The sequence below is a fragment of the Zonotrichia leucophrys genome, chromosome 3, assembly GCF_028769735.1.
Source record: "Zonotrichia leucophrys gambelii isolate GWCS_2022_RI chromosome 3, RI_Zleu_2.0, whole genome shotgun sequence".
Lineage (NCBI taxonomy): Eukaryota > Metazoa > Chordata > Aves > Passeriformes > Passerellidae > Zonotrichia > Zonotrichia leucophrys.
In genome coordinates this window covers 102795337-102816245 of record NC_088172.1, presented here as the reverse complement: position 1 = coordinate 102816245, position 20909 = coordinate 102795337, and the positions used below count along the sequence as shown (strand labels likewise).

At 41.6% G+C, this 20909-nt stretch overlaps 1 long non-coding RNA gene across 2 annotated transcripts in view; it reads left to right on the top strand.

The window, feature by feature from the left end:
* Nucleotides 1-3148: 3148 nt before the first annotated feature.
* Nucleotides 3149-20909, top strand: part of LOC135445054 (uncharacterized) — a 62107-nt gene continuing 44346 nt past the window's right edge. The window contains exons 1-2 of one of the 2 annotated variants that reach the window (XR_010439445.1): nucleotides 3149-3270; nucleotides 14913-15084. This is a non-coding gene — a long non-coding RNA (uncharacterized LOC135445054). The remainder of the gene's footprint in view (nucleotides 3271-14912; nucleotides 15085-20909) is intronic. The other variant, XR_010439446.1, reaches the window with a different exon arrangement.

Below are 20909 nucleotides of genomic sequence, written 5' to 3'. Positions count from 1 at the left end.
CTCTTGCCTTTTCATATTCAAGCTATTCTATGAATGATTTATTATTACATGTCCTTTCCAGCAGCACAGGGGAGAAGGTGAGCTTTCCATTGTAAGGAAAGAGATGTATAAAATCTTTTCAAACCTCCCAGCAGGTCAGATTTCTCCCCAAGCACTAATCAGCCTCAGCCCTGCAGGAACATCCACATCCCAAGTTTCAGCCCACGCAGTTAAAGGCTGCTGCTTGCTTTCAATAAATAAAATATTTTTAGATTTCAAGTCTATTTGCATGAGGGAATGTTCAGTTTGATGAGTTCAGTTTTGTTTTTTGGCTTTCAGGGCATGAGGGCCTTGAGAGCGTGCTGGTTGTAGGTGAAAAAATACTTAAAAGAAGAGGCTTAAAGCAGGAGTGTGTGCCCAGAGGTGTTTCTGTATGGAGAAGGTCATAGGAAACGTTCTGGGAAGTGGGAAAGTGTGGGTGCAGGACTTGGTAATGTGGGCAGAGTGAGGGAATGGCTAGTTTACACGGTGGTTGACAAGAGCAGGTTGAATATGCCCTGGAATTCTGAGCATTGCAGAGAGGGAGGATAAACCACAGGCTGGCAAGGGTGATGTCTGCAGTCACTGTGGGTGAGCATCTCCAGGTTCCTTCTGGAAATGTTACCCAGGCACTGAGTTCCCGCCTTCCCTGGAGCACAGGGCAATTGAAGATCAACTTTATACATAGTTTCTTGTAAAGCTGTGGGGTAAATTTAGTTCATTTTAGACAAGAGGACCAGATAACAGTTCAATGAATGCTGGAAATTTCTGACAGCTTTTTAATAAATTCAGAAGTGGATATGATTCTCTGTCATACACAAACTGTTGAATCAATCAATTCCAGTGGATTTATTCACTATTTCTTCTCTTTGGACCTAGATATTTACCAGGCTCTTGAAGACTGATACAGACATGGATGTAATTACTGAAAAATTAACAATTTTTTAAATTTAATATTTTGTGGAAGTTCACTATGTCAGTGTCAGCTGGCATGTAACTACCCAGTGCTTCACTCACATTTTTGGTAGGATGGAGCTGGCTTGGATTACAGAAGGGGGCAGTGATGTTTCATTTTTTGGAACCAGAATCCCCAGCTAACAAAAGCTTCATCTCTATATAACACAAGAATAGAAAAGCTCAAGGTTTGCTCCTGCTGTTTTGCTTCCTCACCTTACAATCATTCTTCCTACTTGTTATTACTTGATTTTCTTCAAGGAAAGAAGTTCCATCTCAGAGGGGGTGTGAAGGCAGTGGATGGCACAGAGTGTTCCTGCCACCTGCCTGAGACCTCTCAGGCTCAAAGGGCAAATTCTTGGTAATATTTCAAACTGCATAAAAATGTCCATGACCTGTTACCTGCTTGTTTCACCCCGTGGTTTGTTTGGCCTCAGCCTTCTGACATTGCAGCTCATCAATGGTGCTTTGTGACCTCATTCATAATGTTCTGCTTCCTGCTGGGGAGAGGGAATAAAATGAGGGATCATTATAAAAATGAGCATATGCACAGAGCAGACAGGCTGCTATTCTAGGCACATCCTGCACCCTGGAGCTGTCAGACAGCAGCTTGGAGGGGCTGGGTGGTTTTAGCTCACACGTGCCAGTGAGTGACAGGAGAGTTCCATGATGGAATCACCGTGCTGTGCTCACCTGGCTCCTGCTGCCCACAGCACAGGGCATGGCAGTGCCACACAGGGCTGTCCCCACAGGAAAGGGCTCTGTTTGCTTTGCCTGACCTGAACTAACAGCAAACAGGGCTTGGGTGAGGGGGGATCATCCCAAAAGCTGTCCCAGCATCTCATAGCTCCTCTCTCTGGCTTTTCCCCCAGCACTGAGCTGCATCCAGAGCTGCTCCTGCCTCAGCAGCCCAAGCACATTCTCCTTTCTGCGTCACCTCCCAGCTCCCTTTTCCCTGACCCGCAGGAGCCTTTCTCACTCACACTGCTTCAAGAGGTGCTCCAGCTCCTCCCTGCATTTCTTCCCACAAGGAGACCCAAGAGGAACACACTCTGTGGGAGCTGGGCAGCTCCCTTTGATCATTATTTCATGGCAGGGCTGTCTCCTGCTCTCTCATTGCTGGTGGTGTGTTCTTCATCCCTCACCTCCAGGTTTTCTCAGTGCTCTTCCATGTGTAAGGAACTATTGGAAGCCCCCAGTCTACAATGAACACATCAGAATTCTTTCTTTGACTCCCAGTGAAAGATTAGTGACAAATAAACACCTTGAGGTACAAATACTCACTTTCTCCTGGTGGTGATACATGTCCACCTCTGTCTGTGGTTTTTGTTTTATCCTGTCAGTTGTTCTTTGTACATAGTCCAAGGGGTACATGGTCCCTTGGGAATGTTCTGAAATATTTCTATTATTGGTAAAGTTCAGTGAAATAGCCCCTAGAAACTGAGCCTTCATGCTTGATACCTTCCTGAATAGCTCAGCCTTTTTGGGCAGACTTCTATCCTGTCATATTCAGTCTCTGTCCTGCCCTTGGAGAAGTAGAAATATCCATTAAAAGCCTCATGATTAATTAACCAAGTCAATTTTCGGAGAGCGAAAGCAAAATAGTTTCTGTGGAAAGTTTCTTTCTAAACAATTATTCCAGATTTGATTAGATTGTGTACATCCAGTCTTGAACATAGTTCTGAGGTGAAAATGTTTATCAATAACAATTACTGTGCACAGAGTCCGTTTCCAAAAGAATTTTCCAGACAAAAGATAATTTTAGAGCATTTCCCATGTAATTGAAGGACATATAATCTTCAATTTGTTACTAGAACACACTGGCAGGAAAATCAATCTCAGCTTTAATTTTTTTTAGCTTCAATGCCCAAATCACTGGTATTTTAATCAAACCACTCCTCCCAAATGGCCTGTCATAGAATCAGGGCTTCTACTGCAAGTACAATTGCTCACAAATCTTATTTTTGATCTTAATCTTTCTTTGGGGTTTGGGAATGTCTTTTTGGGAATAATTTGAGTGTGCTCTGACTTGTGATGAATAGACCCAGCAAAGTTTCCAGGCTTTCCCGTTGAATTTGAGGATAATTTATTTGTTTTGGAACAAACAACCCTGTTGCTGACATAATAGCCACAGGTTTCTCTTTGCAAAAATTGTGACATTGTTCTCACAGGGTCCAGCTGAAGCCATTTAACTCTTTCCACTGGAGCCTGCTGAGCTTAACCTCTCCCACCTTTCAGCTCTGGGCCCAACAGTGAAGTTCCTGGAGGGAAGAAAACAGGCAAGAAGCAGCAAGAGGGGTGAGTCGGCAGCAGTTTCAATATTTATTTCAATATTTTCAGCAGTTTCAATATTTACTGTAAAACTACCAACGGCTACTCAAATATCCTTAAAATTAGAAAGTGCTTCTCTGAATTCCACAAGTTTTTAGGAGTGGTATCAAAACCTTTGAGATTAAAGTGGGTTTTATGGGTTTTTGTGGGTTTAAACGTAACAGTATTAAATCTGTAAACCCAAGCTGGGAAATAATAATAATAAATATTAATCTTACGAGTCATAATAATTGAGAAACAGCACTGGAAGCTGTTACAGAATTTCAGGTGCTATTGTTGGAAGTTGATGTTAATGAAGTTGATACCTGCTTTTGATGGATCAATCACTCCACTTAGTCAGGGACCAGCAGGGTAGCATTAAGTATTTGTGGCTGCTCTGCTTTTCCAAGGTCATTTTAATTAACCAAAATAACACCAGGTGATAGAATATTTGATCTAAAATCCAGATAGCAGTGGGGATAAATGAGGAATAATTCTAAATGCATGTGCCAGAGGTGTTGGTAATGGATAAGCAGCATCACAGTCTGTTTTATACTGAGTGGGAAGTAGAAGTGGGAAGCAGGCTGCCTTTAAAATAAATGAATCTATTTAGGCAATCAACCTCTGCTGCACAGTCAGTGGCCTGCAGGAGGCCAAATTGTAATGTGGCAATGGTAGCTCCTAAAATGTCTTTACAAATGACATGTTTTCTGTTTTCTGCTGGGTTCCCTCAGTCAAATTGATGCTCTCTGCTTGGGGAGAACAGGCACTACAGTGTCAGGGAAAAAATACTGCTGATTGAGGGCCAGTAAAGGCTTTTGAGGGAATGGCAACACATCCTTTCTGCTCCCAAAGCTGGTCTGCACTTTCAGATGTGCGCTGATGCATTCCTACACTGAAAAAATAAAATTGTTGATGGCTGTAACTCTATGAAACACACAGGACTCACTGAGAGCCCTGGGGGCTTTCACTAATTGCACATACAAGGTTGAAATATCTTGATGTGAGAGCATTGAGGTTTTTTGAATGTGTCAAAAAGAGGCACATTTGATAATGATTTTTAGATGTTATTTTATGAAGAGAGTTAAACTCTCTGTAGCTCCAAATCAAGAATTATTTCAGAGTTATTTGTAGGCAGAGTAATAGGGATGTTATCTGAAAGTGCTGCAGTTGGAGCAAAGCATGTCAGGCACAAACTGAATACATCCAAGATATTTGCAATTCCACTAAATGTCTGTTCTAGCCCTGAATGCATCAGGATGGTGTTCAGTGGACCAGACACTGACTGGTTGAACAGAAGAAATGAGAATGACTGTTTCAGTCCATTTCCCAGAATATGTGTTTAACACTCCTGGTTGTGCATGCCCATCCTGAGGTTTCCTGTACCACAGCAGGCTTTTTGTTTGGTTCTCATGGAGCTTGTGCTACAATCTCTCACTCCCACTGCCAGACTATTCCTGGCTTCCTGGAAATGCTGGGTTCAAAGCCCACCTCTCCTGGTAAGACCCACACACCCCTTGCCTTATTTAGGGCTGAATGTGGCACTAGGGGAGCAATTCCTCTTGCCTCCCTCTTCACATGTTTTCTGAACTACATCTGAGTGGAAGTGATACATTTATAAATAAAGGTCACATAACGCTGGGTGAGGCAGGAGGCTTCTGTCAGTTATTTTGGTTTGGGTGCATCATTAATTAATAAGTTGAGCCTGCTTAAAAAAGTAACAGTAAATGTTTTCATCAGCTGTCAGTGTGACATGTTATTATATAACCTGACAATGTTAAAAAAACTTGGAAATTATCTGAAGCATTTTGGTCCATCATAGTTTTAGCATTTATTTTTCTCTCAGACCTGAAGGGGTAAGTGAGCTGAGGGGCTCCACAGGCACATCCCTACTGTTCCAGCAGTACAGGGCTACAAGACAGGCAGCTCTTGGCTCATGCAAAGGTCAGCTGGATTTTGTCCATCCCCCTTCTAAAGGTCTCTCCCTTTGGGCTGGAGAGGCTGGAAGAGAGTCCTTTGAGGGTCACTTGGTGCTGAACTCTGTTGTCACCTACTACAGTCCCTGTGTTGTAGCTGAAAACCAGGAACAGGCAAAGCAGGTCCTTATCTGCAGAGTAAAAGGGACAGTTCTCCCCTTGGCACCCCCTTGGTGACAGCAGCAAGTGTGCCTTGTCAGTGGCTTTGCTACAGTCAGAAATCTGAATCAGTGATGCTGTTGTGGCCAAAAATTCCACCTGAAAGGCAGCTGGCTGCTCAGCAGTTGGGTTGTAGGTGTGGAAAAGTTACAGGTAGGATACAAACAGATAGTGCTGGCCTTTAACATGTGGAGATGTCTGAAGTTGATTTCTGTGAATGATTGATTGGATCTGTGGGGGACCATGCTCCTCTTTGTTCATCATTAACACACAGAAGGAACTGCTTTCTCAGTGGATCCAATACCAGACAAGTCCTTGGAGCTTGACCCCAGAGCTTACCATTGCAGAGGCTTTAAAGAGCAGGAGGATTTGGGGGTATTACCTTAAGAGCCCAAACTTGTTCCCAACCAGTTCCCTGAGTTTCCCTGGAGGGTTGTCAGAGGAAAGGGTCCAGCTGCTGCTGCCAAGGATGAAGTGCTTCAGCAGGATGAAGTACTGGTGCCAAGCTCTGTGCCAGAGCAGAAGTGAGACACTGCTGCTTGGGGCTGCCATGTGCCTTGATGAAATTGTCGATCCTTACCAGGAGCAGTAGTGCTGATTAAAATGCCAATACTTGCTCCAGCAAGTTCCCTTTTTCTCTTTCCTTTTAGTTTCCCCAGAAAATGGCCATTTCCATGCATTGAAACCTTGCCTTTAAACCATGGTTACATTTGCTCTTGCCCTGTTTTTGCACACTATGGTTATAAACTAGCAGACAACTTAGGTTGCTTTTCATGTAGGGATGATATTTGCCCCTGGTATGTTTGGAGCAGTTTCCAGCCTTGCCCTACAGGAGCTTGTGCTCATCCCTTATTCCTGTGCCATCAGTGCTAGGTAGGATCCTTTAAAAATCTGAGCTTCAGGAGTGAGTCAGGCTCTTCATGCTCTTCATCTATTTTCTGCTGCTTTAGCCATAGCCCTCAAGCACATTGTTCAAGTGCAGTGCTGCCTTGTGGAGGCATTTGATTCCTTATTTTATTGTTTAGCACATTACTCTGTGCTTCAGAGGCTCACTTATGTCCATCTGTCAGACCCCATAAAAGCACAGGACATTAAGGTGTGAGGTTTGCACCTTGTGTTTCCCCAGTGCACACCCAGGAGTTTGATTTCTGGCTGAAATGTTGCATTTGCTTTGAACCTGCTTGGTAGATCTTTTTCTATTAGTATCACTGTCGCCAGCCATGGGTTTGCTGTTCTGTGAACTGTGTGTGGAAGGCTGCAGAAAGGCACTGCCATTGCATTGTTGTTCAAGGAAAAAGGAGATTTTCACATTAGGCTATTGTAGCTCTCAGATTTTTTTGATGCCTCCTCCAGATTCAGAGGTTTGCCAGTATTTCAGCAGTTGATTTAGTTATAAAGTTGGATGAGGAGCTTGTCTTTTTTTTTCTTGCCTATAGTTGTGGTTTGTGATTTTTCTGGCCAGGGAGAGTTTTAAATCTGTTTTAAGTAGAACAGAAATTTTGCCTGAGATGTTCCACATGTTAATTCCAATACATGAGCTTGTAAAGGAGGTGTTGCCCAGTTCATCTCTTTGCTCTCTTGCAGCAAAGGGAGAAATTAGACTTTTGCATCAATGTTCAAGTTAGGTAAGAGTTCAAATAAGTGTTAAGAGAAACATTAATCAGCTTCACATGCAGTGCTGTATTTTATATGTTTGTGATTTATACCTGTGTGAGTGTTTAAATTGAGTCCATGAATAAATTGATGATGACTGTAAAATTCAGCAAGAATTATAGAATATGGCTGCAGACAAGACAACAAACTTGGTTTAAATCTGTTAGAGAGAATAAGGTAAAAGTGCACCTGAGCAGACTGAAGTCACTGCAGGATTTTAGTCTTAAAAGCTGCTGAAGGATTCGTTAGACCACTGCAGAAGTTAGGAAATGCCACTGAACAGAGCAACAGAGGAACAATCCAGGAATTTCAGACTGGAAAACTTAAAAAAAAGGTGAGGTTTTCAAATTGGTATAAATAAATATTTTTTCAAAGCAACAATTTGAGTTTCATTACCTCCATCAAGCTATATGCAAGTACATTCTTCACAGTTTGTTGGGTTTGGGGTTTTGTGGGTCTTTTTTTTTTAGTAAGTAATAATATTAAATTTCAGAAAACTGAAGCTTCTGGCAAATGAGGAGAGGAGTTGCAGGAAATGAGAAAATATTCATGCATCAGTTCTATGATTCTTTTCACTTGCTCTTTGAAAAAAGCTATCAACTTTTCTGTGAGGGAAGGAGACTTACCTGAAATGGAGGTAATTGTGTCTTTGACCTATGGACTGGATTCCTTAATCTGGGCTTGTGAATTGCAAAAGTTGAATTCCTTTTGAAACCTAGTTAGCAAATATCTCTGGAGAATAAAGCAGTGTGAAATGGAGCCCTGGTTTTATTACAGAGGCTGCTGCAAGGGTGACTTTGTTTCATGTAATTGCTTGGGGACCTCTGTCTGATCTCTTCACTTGAAGCTGATACTGCAGGCTTTAATTGTGTGAGGCTGCTCTTGAAGTGGAAATAGTTTACATTGGGAGATTCACTTCTACAGCTGAATATCTTGGCCTTTGTCTCAGATAAAAATTAATTTTGTACCTCTGCATCCAGCACTGCTGACAATGGCACTTGCTGCTGCCCCTCCAGCCTGGAATTTTCAGCACCTCCAGGATCAACTCCCCTTTCCAGGTGGTTCAAATGCAGTGGTGAGATCTTTGTCCCTTTCTAAAATACTCCACATTAAGGGTGTGGATAGCCCAGATCTCAAATCCCAGGAAATAGCATTGACAACTTTTAAAAAATAGCAGGATAAAGCACAACTTCGCTTGTTTTCCTGCTTTCCAGTTTGGGTTGATTTATGAGTGTATTGCTAATTCTTTTAAAACTCAGGATTGTCATGGAATGTTTGGGAACCCAAGTGAAAATGAATGATAATTCCTTCCTTGAAGTAATATTTCAACTTGCAGATGGCAATTCCAGGTTTGGCTCCAGATTTAGAAACAAGAGAGGAATCTGAAGTGTTTGAGGTTGATTTTTAAAAATGAGAAATCCATTTGGAAGGGAGCAGGCAGAACAAAGGGCAGATAAAGCAAAATAATGCCTACAAATACCAATTTGTCTTGTACACGTCCTAAAGCCCAGCCTATTGTGTGAGATCAGGGTGTAGGAGAGTGCAGGTTGCTCTTATCAGTAAATGTTATCAGGATAGAAATCTCTGAGTGATCCTGGGCTGAAAGCCAGTCTTGGCATGAATGAAGTAATCTGTGTAGGTTTAGTGACTGAGAGCCTTTCTGGTCTCTGGTGTCAATCTTCTCCAAGAAAGGGCTGTACAATCCTGCTGCTGCCAGTTTCCGTCTCTGCTGATGCTAAATGTAGCAGCCTCAGGATTGGCTGGTGCTGGTAAAAATGCTCTTTGCTGAAAGAAAAACCTTTGTATTGATGAGACAAAAAGAGGGTTATTTTTAAATTCCTTGACCCTTCTGTAGATGAGAAAACACAGAACAGTTTGGTTGCAGGTGGCAGTGATCCTCAGCATCCTTGGACTCTGAAGCAGGTTTAGTCATGGTTTTGTTCCGTACTCAAAAGCAAGGAAAGACAAAATGCTTCCTGCAGAAGGCAGAACCCAGTGAGAAAACCTATTTATTATTTATCCCTCTGCCTCCTGCTGCAGGAGGGAAGTAGCTGGTGCTGGTCATAAAGCTTTTCTTGGAGACTGGTGCATTTTCTGAAGCAGTCTTGTAGTTCTGGAGAGTCACCTCTGTCTTGGATCTTCCTTCCAGCCCTATTTGTGTTTTACACCCTGGCTGTTAATGCAAACACACAGCCTGGCTTAAAATAGAACTGATACAGAGCAAAGGATGAATTTCCTGCAGTGTTTTTGGAGGTGTTTTTGACTTGTCTTTGCACACTCATGTCCACCTTGCAGAAAGCTGTCTAGGTAAGCAGTTGTTACACCTGTCTTGGAAAGTCTGTACATTTATCACAGAGAGTTGTGCTGCCTTTCATCACATGGCTGCTACACTTGGGTGAAGTCATGAGCTTGAGTCTTCAGCCAGATTCCTTTAGTGACCTACCTTGGGTTTAATCTGAAAGGATTTTGTGAGCCATTTACATTCCCTTGGGATTTGTCAGGATCATGACAAAGTATTCTGACAAATGACAAATCATTTCTTTTAATGCAGTTTGAATTAGCTGGATAAATATAAATGCTCTCTGCAAATTGAGATGAAATCCTGTCTGAGAGTTACACAGACTAAAAGGTATTTAAGTGGAAAGATCATGCAATGAGTGTTTTAGCTGATCCCTTTGATCACACTGACATTCAATATATCCAGTGTTTCTCATTTTCTTTGGGATCATGGGGTGCCATTTCCTACATCCCAGTATAAGCACTGGAAGAGAAGAGGCCGCTCTCACTGCCTGGTGCATGCTGGAGCATTTTTGTCAAGGCAGAACTGATTAAAAACCATTAATGATTAATGTATGATTTGCACATTCAGCATTCATTGTTGGAGCTGAAATCTCTCCTATTTGACTTCAATGTGCTGGAATATTTTCAGGAATGTTAGGCAAAATTACTTCAGTCCTTTTTTTCCAGTGAAAGAATTTAAAGGAAGAAAGGTTTTCCAGCTGCTGAAAAATGGAGACCACCTATCTTTGATCAGGTTTCTTTAGACTAACAGTGTTTTAGAAAGGAAGGTTGGGGGTGTAAAAGGCAAAACTATCAAACCTCAAGTTAAAGAAAGCTAACTCTTAAAATAACAATTTTTCTCCCCAATTGACCTTTATAATATACATAATAATTTGTACCAAACAGATTAATCATTTGAAGCTTATTCAACAAACACAGCATTACTTTTAAAACCTGAAAAAGGAATCATGGTCAGAAGACAGAGCCCTTGATTGCATTCAGAAAGCTGAATGGAATTCTCCATGCAGTCTCTGAGGCACTTTCAGATTTCATATAGACATCTTACAGCTTTGCTGAATGCTTTGATGTGATTCTCAAATTGCCCAGAATCACAGTCCTGAGCTGGATGCAGCCACGGTGGTGCAAAAGGTGAAAGAAGCAGCCTTGATTCTGCTCAGAAAATGGGGAAAATCAAACCAGTCTGCTGGCATGGCATGATCAGAACTGTTACAGCTCAGGTCGTGTCTTTTGGCCCTAAGCTGGTCTCAAGTCTTGGTTTATATGGCATTAAAATAAAAAAAATGGTATCAATATCAGTCAGTATAACATCTCTATTTTAGTATGTTGTTTTTATGTTTTATGTCACCCACACAATGGGGAAGAGGAAAAATGTGACAGGTTAATTGTGTAAAACTTCCTAAAAATTTTGATTCAGTTTAGAAATTTTATTTCAGTAGGCATTTGTAATATTTAATTTCTCTTATTATGTGTCTTTCCTCCAATGCACATTTTTTTCATCCCCCCCCCCAAACTTTTGATGAACACGATTCCAAAAATAACTCTCCAGCAATGATTTCTTTCAGGAGTGCTTCTGTTTTCAGCCTATAGAAATATAGAAATAATTTTATCTTCTTGTTCTTACGGCAGTGACAGATGATATTTTCTTTTTCTCTACATTTAGACACCTTATATTACCCAGCTCACTGAGGTAAAAAAGACCCTTCATAAACGGAAGCTAAAAAAGCCTTGATGTGGTCAGAAAAGACACTACATTATTTACTGTCATTTTCCCCTCATTTTTTGACATTACAACTGTAATCACTTTTATTTTTTGCATAAGGTTATTTCTGAAATCCAAAAGGAAAGAAAAATGGCCTCATTTGGTTGAGGCCAGGAGTGTTTTGAATGAATTTTTGTATTGAAAGTGTTGTGCTTGGATTGCTCCTGGTTAGAGCCAGCTGAGCTGTCTGTATAATAGATCAGAAGGGATAAAAAATGCACATTTTAAACCAAATCCTGCTATTGCTCAGGATGGGACTCACTCAGCAGAAGGATTTGAGGAATGGGAGCAGAGAGAGCTCATCAATATGGCAGTTCAAGGGATCTTTCTCTCAGGTTTTTTTTTGGTGTGTGCACACACAGGTTATTTGTTTAAAATTCCTTGTATATATGCATTTGTTGTGTAGTGACTTTTGGATTTTTCAGTTTTCTGGCTGTTGTCCACTGTTGTTGTTTTGCTGTGGAAAGGACAGGCCTTGAGGTGAATGGGGCCTAGTCCTCACTGCTGTGAGGGTGACAAGGGCACACAAACTATCCTACTATCCCCCCCACATCAGCCAGTTGGTTTTTATTGCCAAATCCCAGGGAAATGTGCTTTTCCTATAAAATAGTGTGTGTAAGACACTTAAATGTTTATTTTTTGGAAGATTTCCCTCAGGGCCAGCCGCCATTTTCCCCCTGAGGTGAGGCCGCCATTTTCCCCCTGAGGGGAGGCCGAGGGGTCACCAGGGCCCAGCGCTGGGTCCCCTCATGGCTCCCACGTCCCCTGCTGCTTGCCAGAACACTTTTGTCTGCTTGTACTGCAAATATTTTGGGAATTGAGCTTGATCCTTGCACCACCAGAGTCCTTGGCATCTGGGCTGCAGTTTTTCCCCGCAGAGTTGTAGGAAAAGCAGGACAGCAAAGTTCCCGTGAGGGGGAATCTGCCGGGCTGCGTAAGGTGAGCTGGGGCTGTTCATACCCTTCCCCTGTCATGGTGTTTGAGAATATGTTACTTTCTGTTGTCATAGGACTTAAAATTTCAATCTTTATTTTAACCCCCTGAACGCACTTAGTCCTCTGAGGAGATTTGCATAAAAATAGTAATAAAACCCCAAAACAATATAGGTGTGACTTGTACACTCATAAGAGCACTGGTAGATATAGAGGGATTTTCAACAAAATTGTCTTCAGCAAATCTAGAATTACTGTATAGAAAAGGCTGTGTGTTTCTGTGTATCCTGAAGTTATTGTTTATTATCCCCCAGATCACAATGTTTGTGGAATCCTTTAGCACAGCTGTGTGGGTTGTGCTGGTGAGCACTTTCAATATTAACTTTTTTGATAGGATTGTCCAGGGAAAAGCAGCACTTTGGTGAGGCATTTGGACCTTCAGCAGCCCCAGCAGAGTGTCCATGGAGGTTTTGTGTCCCTTCCTGGCACACTCCAGTTTGCTCCTGGGATTTGTGAATTCCTCAGGTGTCTGTCTGGTTTTGCTCTCCTGGGTGCCACAAAGCAGCTTTATTGGCTTCAGTGTGTGAGATCCTGTGACTGTTTAAGCTTGTCCTCCTTTGTGGCCAATGTTAGTGCTGCTTCTAGCCAGCTGCACAGCTTTCAACCTGAATGATCCTTCTTTTGTTTAAAAATAAAAAATCAGAGGTGTGTTTTATCTTCCCCTCTATGCTTGGCAGAGAAAAAAATAATCAGTGTGGCCCTGATCATGATAGATCTCAAGGTATTGGCAATATTGCTTTCAACTCTGACCCTCTGAAATTCTTTCTTTCATGTTCTGGGTAAAGCCTTGTATTCTTCTACATGTTTGTTCCATAGAGATATTGATAAAATCCTGTTTTATTCCTTTACAGTGCTCCTGACTCAAGGTAGCCTTTATGTTCATTTCTGGGACTTGATTGATTTCTGAAGTTAAATGGCTTTGTTAATTAACCAACAATTTCAGCTTCTTTACCAAAACCAGGGAAATCTGCCTTTTTGCTGTTGGGAGATCTAAAATGAGAGTGACCCAATTGCTGTTTCCCTGAACTAATTTAGAAAGGGAACTAGAAATGCTGGGGGCACACTTGGGTTTATTGCAGTATTTTATGTATTCCATTAACTTCTTCAGTTGTCGTGGCAATGCAGAGGCACAAGGATAGCAAGCCATGAATTAGTGTTCATGTTTCAAATATGACAACATCTTTTAGAAGATAAGTACAGTTGATACTTAGCACAAGCCCAGCTCTGATATGCTTCAGGGATTCCTTTGAATTCCTGTTCCTGAAAATGAAAGAATCACTCTGTGTGGCAGATGCAGAGGGAATTTCCTGTGTGCAAAGAAAAGAAAAACAACCCACCTTAATTAATCTTTCTGCTGAAAAGAAATCTGCAGGGAGTCAGAGGAGCTTCTCTGCAGTTGCCAGCTGTGGAATTTGCATTTTGGGCGTTTATTCACAGAAATCATCAGGGTTTTGTGGCATTTTTGTGTGGTGTTTCCCCTGCTCTCCACCCATTTAATTAGCATCATATTTATGATCCTCAGTGGTTCTAAACTGGTGTGATTCCACCCTGAATGAAGTGTCACAGTGGCTTCCCGCCTGTGTCGATGGAACAGAACATCAGCTGTTGGAGGGTTAGGGTCAGTCAGAAAAATAGTAAGTCAAGGATGGCTGGTTACACTTTCTGAAAATAGTTAGAAATATTTTTTTGTAATTTATTTCATTTTGGGGAGTGGGCATGCAAAAATAAAGTATCATAAAATCAGTTGAGGGAGATGTATGAGATACTGTCAGTAACATTTTTGCCTTCTTTTGTAAGAATTATTGAAAGTCACTCACCTGCTCTGTGTAGCAATTACTGGCACAGACTGGCAATTAATGATAAATTGGCAAATTAAACTGGTTTTGCACATCCAGGGATTCTGTTAAAACCAAAAATGATGTGGAGACTGGGCATGATTCAGCTGTAGACCTCTTGCTTCCCTCCTTCCATTTCTCTGTGTTCCCTTTGCCTCCAGCCATACAACTGCAGCTCCTTCTCTTGTGTCTGCTCCACATGTGAATTATCAGAGCTTGTCTGAATGTGCCACTTCACCTCCTTTCCCTCAAATCCCCTGGTACATCAGTAACATATGGGCAGCATTTTGGGTACAGCTCACATTCAGAGTTTAGATCCAAGTGTGATACTGAGCTTGGTTTGAGCACAGCTGCCTGATTTCCTCTCAGAATTCCCATTCAGAAATCCCTGTCAGTACAGTGCACATGAGGACATCACAAACCTATTTTTTCACCCCTGATAAAGTGCTGGGTGTTGTCCATTTTATCCATAAGCAACATTAGCTGCACCAAGTTCCTGGTGTGGAACTGATGCTGGGAAGGTGTGATATCATGACATTGGTGACACTCAGTAAATTCCTCCTGTCCCCTCCTTGTTCTTTTGGTCCCTTTCTAATTTTATTTCCCAACTACAAATATTTTTTCCAAATTATTTAAATAAAGCTAAATGGACATCTTTCCGGTTCATAGTTATTGTTAACTAATGGTAGCAAAAAGAGGCAAGATTAGCTGGTGCATGGCAGATGGGGATTGTTTCAAATTTGCTAACCTGGTAGAGATACAAATAGAATTCAGGCTGCCTAAGATCAACAGAAAATCACTTATTAATCTTAAAACAACGTTTGACCCAAATTTATTGAATAATTTTTTCAAGCTCATGGAAGTAAATGAGATTTTGGGATCAGCCTGTACTTGTGATTATTTAATTTCATGGGAAATAAGACTTATGAAATGTTTGTTGTTTTTTTCTTTCTAGTGAAACAATGAATGTTAACTCAAAAAATGTGAATTATTTGTAATTTCCTGTGGAAAAGCTTCAGACATCTAACCTCAAGCCAGAAGAAAATGCATCGTGTGTTAATCAGGCAGAACAAGGAATAGGAAAACAGGAGCCTGGATGCAAACATTTCACAAACCTCAGTGGTGTGGTAAGTGAACTTTGCATCTATTTGTAGCTAATTAACTTGCTTCTGCATTAGTGTAAATTGTGTTATTGTGGCACCGTGACACCAGGGTCTCAAGGTGCTCCCAGGGAGCACACAAGGAGAGGAGGCTGGAAAATCAAGGAGAACAAAAGCCCTGGCTTTTCTCCAGCCTGGCTGGAGAGCAGCAGTGCCAGTGATGAGTCCCTCATCATACGAGGGATGTGCCAGTGCTGTCCCCTCTCCATGGCACTGCTGGCCCCTCCAAATGAGGGGTCCAGTGTTGATCCCTCCCCAGCCTCTCCATCAGCCCCTGGTGCTGGAGGTGTTTGCACTCAGCAGCTGCAGGAGCTTTGCAAGGAGTTCTCATGGACAAGGTGGGCTTGGGAGGGAAACCCAATGCACTGCTCCTTGTGGCCATGAACCTTGCTCTATCCCCAGGAAAATAAAAATGTAATGAGAAGGAGGGGGAGCATTCCCAAAGGGCTTTGTGGATCAATGTAATGTTGAGCTCAAGGAAATGAGAGGTTAGCTGATGTTCCCAGAGGTACAAATGGTGTAAACTGATGTGTAAAGAAAGAATTTGCTCTGCAAGGAACACTCTTAAAGTGTTCCACACACTACCACACATTCACAGCTGCATTTGCAGTTAAGTTGCAGATCAGGTCAAGTGTGTTTTGCTCCATGGTTTTCGTTTTCCAAAGGTCTGGGACGCAAAGCTGACAAAGGACAGGTTTGTGCTTTTCCCCCTCAGTGTTTTGGGTGCTGTTGTATTTTATCACCGAGGGGCAGTTTACAGAAGTGTTACTTGAAGTGTTGCACGGACATTTAGAGGCCAGCACCAGTGATACAGCATCAAGAGGGGTGATAAAAGAGAGTTTTCAGCCTGTGCCCTTTCTGAATGTGGTCAGGTAAGTAGAAGGTAATACAGTTAAAATGTTGGTGTCATGCCTAAACTTCTGGCCTGTCTTATTACAAGTGCCTGATGTCAAAGATCAAGCAAAAACAGCAGAGATCCTGCAGGTCAGTCTGAACCTCACTGGGAGGAAGCTCTGTTCATCCTGAAACATGGCAGCCAACAGTGATGGGCACACTCACTGCAAAAAGGGAAATAAAGTTGGCTCAAAGTGACCCACAACCTTCTGTAAATAAAAAAAAAAAACAAAAACAAAAAAAAAAAGAAAAATAAGTCCAAACCATCCAAAACACAAGTGATGATGATTAAGAAAGTGCCTTAAGTCTACTGTTAAAATTACTTTCTATTGTGCAACTGTAATAAAGTTCCAAGTGTCAAATTAGCATTTCTGTTTTATTTCCAATTTCACTTCTTGTATTTTACATTATAACTGCATGAAGGTGCTATTAAGAAAAGCAGAGCCCAGATGTTGCTGCTGATTGTATCGTGTATTGTTGTGCAGAAGGAAAATAATACCTGATTTATGATAGAAAGCACTGTGGAGATAAATGCAAGTACCAGAGCTGGGTTTAAATGTTGTTGCTACAAGTGAGGTGCATTTTCCCTTTCCCCTCTGTTAGGGATTTAGGGAATACCTAAACCCCCTGTAAGGCTTCTAGAGCAATATTCTGCAGTCCCTGTACAACCCAACTTTCCTCAAGTCTGAGAGAGATTTAGAGTTATGTGACTTTTGTCACTCAGAGCATCATAAAATCTGTTTCCCAGCAAGAAAACAAAGACTGCTGCATCTCAAAGAAAAGCACAGTTCCAGGTAAATGCTCAGATGCTGTGATTTCCCAGAACTGCCTCTCTATTTTGGGCCATGTTGCCTCTTAGAATCACAGAATACTTATCTTTTAAAGATTCCTAGAGGCCTCTAGTCCAAGTCTGTGCCTAAATCAGTGCCAGCTTTCAGTTCAGGCACTTTGCTCGGGGTCTTGTCCAGCAGAATTTAAGGAGATCCCATGGCTTATCTGAGCCCCTGTCTGTGTTTCACCTCCCTTATCTCTCCCATCAGAATTTCCTGTACCCAACCTTGCCTTTAACTTGCAGATAAACACTATCTTGCCTGTACAGGCAAGAGGAAAGATTATCCTTCCCCCTCTCTGGTGACTCACTGGTGTAGTTCAGCCCCAGATCCCATACACTCATCTCTATTTATACATTAACTGACGTGTATGATGCAAATGGGATAAATATAGGTAATTTCTGCCTCTTGAACGAGACCAGATATGATGGCAATCAACCTGGAGTGTCTGCTTTCCATTTTGTTTGTCCTAGGCACAGCCTAACAGCCTCTTCTGAGTGCCTCACAATGCTTTTAATCATAATGCACTTTCAGACAGTTTAAAAAGTGGCCCTGCTGGGAGAATCACTATTTGCTGTTAATATAAAGCATCTCTAAAGGCAGCTTGCCATTACTGTGTGCTTATCGCAGGTAAGCTCCTGTTTTGTGCCAGGGGAGCCTCCAGCACAGCTGAGGTTTCCCATGTGTATAAATACCTGCCTCATTCTGCTGCCCCCAGCAGTGCTAATTAGAGTCATTAATTCTGCTTGGCTGAAGGGATGCACTGGAGGCTCTGAAGCTCGTGCTACAACCACTTCTCTGATGGCCCCTTAGGAAAAACAATCTTCTTTTAAAAGGCTCAAATCCTTTTTCTTCATTTTTGCATGTTGGAAGTGACATTCCGAAGACAGATTAGTGTGTGCTGTGTGGAGGCTGCTGCTGTGAGGCCACGTGTGCCCTGCTCTGTGTGCCCATGAGAGCAGGGTCCCTTGGGCTTGTGAGTCACTGCCTGTAGCTGATGTCCACGTGCGTATTCAGAACAGATTATGGCACAGGGAAGGATGGCACTGGTGTGACTCCAGCAGCAATTGCCATTAAATTGGTGCTGCTGACACATTGCTCTGAGTGACTTTGGCTGTTTGTAGCCATGATATTTTCTGGAAATTCCTTTCCTTAAGATTTTTTCTCCTGAGAAGCTGGGAGGCCTCAGGAACAAAATGCTAACAATGGTTATCTGCTGCTGTGGGATGCAACAGGTGGATCTGTCATTGGTCTCATGTGGTTGTTTCTCATTAATGGCCAATCACAGTCCAGCTGTCTGAACTGTCTCAGTCAGTCACAAGCCTTTGTTATCATTCCTTTTCTATTCTTAGCCAGCCTTCTGATTAACTCTTTTCTTCTGTTCTTTTAGTATAGTTTAATATAATATATATCATAAAATAATAAATCAAGCCTTCTGAAACATGGAGTCAGATCCTCATCTCTTCCCTCATTCTCAGACCCCTGCAACACCACCACAGCTGTTGGATTGCAGATCACCCCAACAGGGGAACCAGGATTGTTGAACTTTGTTAAACACAAGCAAGTGTTGTGATTAGGTTTAATATAAAATGACACCTTCTGCTGAGTTCATAGGTTCATGTGTGGGTCAGTTCCTTCTCTTCTCCCATTATTCCAGTTACCTGAAGATAATTCAGAGTTTTACACAGCCCAGGATTTTGCACAATGCAGGTGCATGGGCTATACTGTGAAATACATGGCAGTGCAGGCACTTGGAGATTTATTGGAGCTTGCAGCTTGTCCCAATAGACTTGGCTTAAAAATGCATCTAAAAGATAAAAAAGAGAAGATTTTTCCCATTCCACGAACCACATGAGACTTGGGTTTGTTCTGTTTTGCTTTAGGTAAAAAATTGCATTTACTTTGGATTTTTTCCTAGAAAAAAAAACTAAGGAAAGGGCCTGCACTAAGCAATGGTGTTGTGGTGAGAGAGGGAAGATTTTAACTTCAAGTCTCTGATGTAATAGCTTAAATCTGGGTTTGAGGTGATTCTCACTTTAATGATTAATGGTCACTTGGCTACTTTGGGCTGTAAATATTTTTCTTTTCATCTTCAAATTTCATTTGATACCTAAGGGCCTAATTAAAAAAGCAGCAATAGACTGGTAGGAAAAGCTCCGGATTTAAGTAACTCCTGCTTTTATTTTTTTCTTTTGACATAAATCACACATGAATTGGTGGGGGAAAAAACCCTAATGCATATGATGGCTCACTGGGCAAAATCAGGGCTACAAGTCCCACGCTGACTTCCAGGAGAAGGTGTATCCAAGAAAGTAAAAATAGCATTTAAATTGCTTTGAAAAGTCAATTTTCTCTGTGGCAAAATTGTTAAGTGCTTTTTGTTTTACAGAATCTATGAATATTTTGATTTTTTTCATGTTGATTTGGAATGCAAATAGGTACTGAGTTATCAGAATTTGCCAGTGGGCAAAAAAAATCTGACTTTCAATCAATTTTGCTAAGTACCCAGCAATGAAAGGTTTCTTAGCAGCTGTGCTCAATATTTTTCATTGTACGTGTACAAGGAAACATGATCCTGAATCTTGGAGATCAGCAAGTAATTAGTTTGGGTTTTATCCCAGTGAAAACTTCAGAAGTCCAAAATGCTACAGAGCATAGATTTGGTTTTTAATGGGAAAAAAAAATAGAAAATTTAAAAACAGCAAACTTTTTATTATGTTTACCATGAGTGTCTTGATTTTTCTTGATGAAAATTTAACTTTTTTTTTTTCCTTTCAAAAAGAGAAAATCTCACTGAGAATCAGCTTTGCAAATTCCTGTTTGGGTGGTGCAGGGGGTGCTGCTCCTCCAGCTGAGCAATACTTGTGTATTTAAAGTGGAACCTTTTGCTCCCCCATGGGCTCTGGTTCTGCTCAGTGCCTGGGTTTTATAGGAGTCATTCTGTGCCTAAAACTCAGTGCTTTATTTCTTGGGATTTTTGTGAAGAACTGTGACATTTTGGGCAGAACATGGAGCTGGAGTTTGGATGTCTGCAGTTACCAAGCACTACAGTAGGCCGTGGCTTTTCTCCCTGGCTGAGCTGCCAGGATCCAGTTCTGGAGAAAAATCCAGAGAGGATGTGCCAGGTGTGCAGTGAAGTGGGACAGGGAAGAGCTTCCACAAAGAAATGCAGCAAGTCCTAAAGAAACAAATGCACTTTTTCGCCAGCAAGAGGAGGCATTGTAAATGCTGCTGTGAGAGCAATATTAATATGGAATCCTATTTTTCCCCTGTTACTGGACCTTTCTCCATGCTGTCTGTAGAACAGGGGCAGTAGTGATGTAAGCTCCTCCTTCTCACACACTTGTGTGAGAGCTCTGAGTTGTTACCCTTGGGAGGTGAGGGAAGAGCACTAAAGGCAGCACCTCTTACCCATTTCTTCTAAACTCAGGATTTGCTGTCAATAAGTGCCTGGTTTCAAACTCTGATTTTTACCAGCCTAGAAAAATGTCCTTCTTTCCTTCATTCTCTGCTCTTCTATGAAAAGCATGTTTGTAGTTTATGTAGGTTGTGCAAGTAGGACCCATTATTTTGTCATAGTGGTCAAACATGAGTGCAAAAATGGATCTTCTACATCTTCTATTTCTTGTCCCTGCCATGTTCACTCTTTCCTGTGTGATGTTTTGGTGCCTTAAACCAACACCTTGGCTGCTTTTATTTCTACTTCTCTGTCTCACAGCATCTGATTGTTTTCTCCTTTTCTTCCTTGAAATGTATTAGGATCTTTAAGCATTTATCTTGCCACTTTCTTTAATATGAAGCTTTTAGCTGCATTAGAAGTAGTTGTGAAATCATTGCTTTTCACACTCAGATTTTTTTTAATGCACGATTGCTGTCTGGTGCTTAAGTGCAACTATGTGAGTGCATTAGAAATACCCAGAATAAGCAAAGGGAAAAAGAGAGATGACACAATTGCTACTTTGATAACGTAGATTCACTATTTGAAATGTCTTAGCACCTCAGGAGATTTATGGTGTGGTTTCCTACAACTCCCTCCTGGTGTTCTGCCAAGAGATTATCTTGAACCCT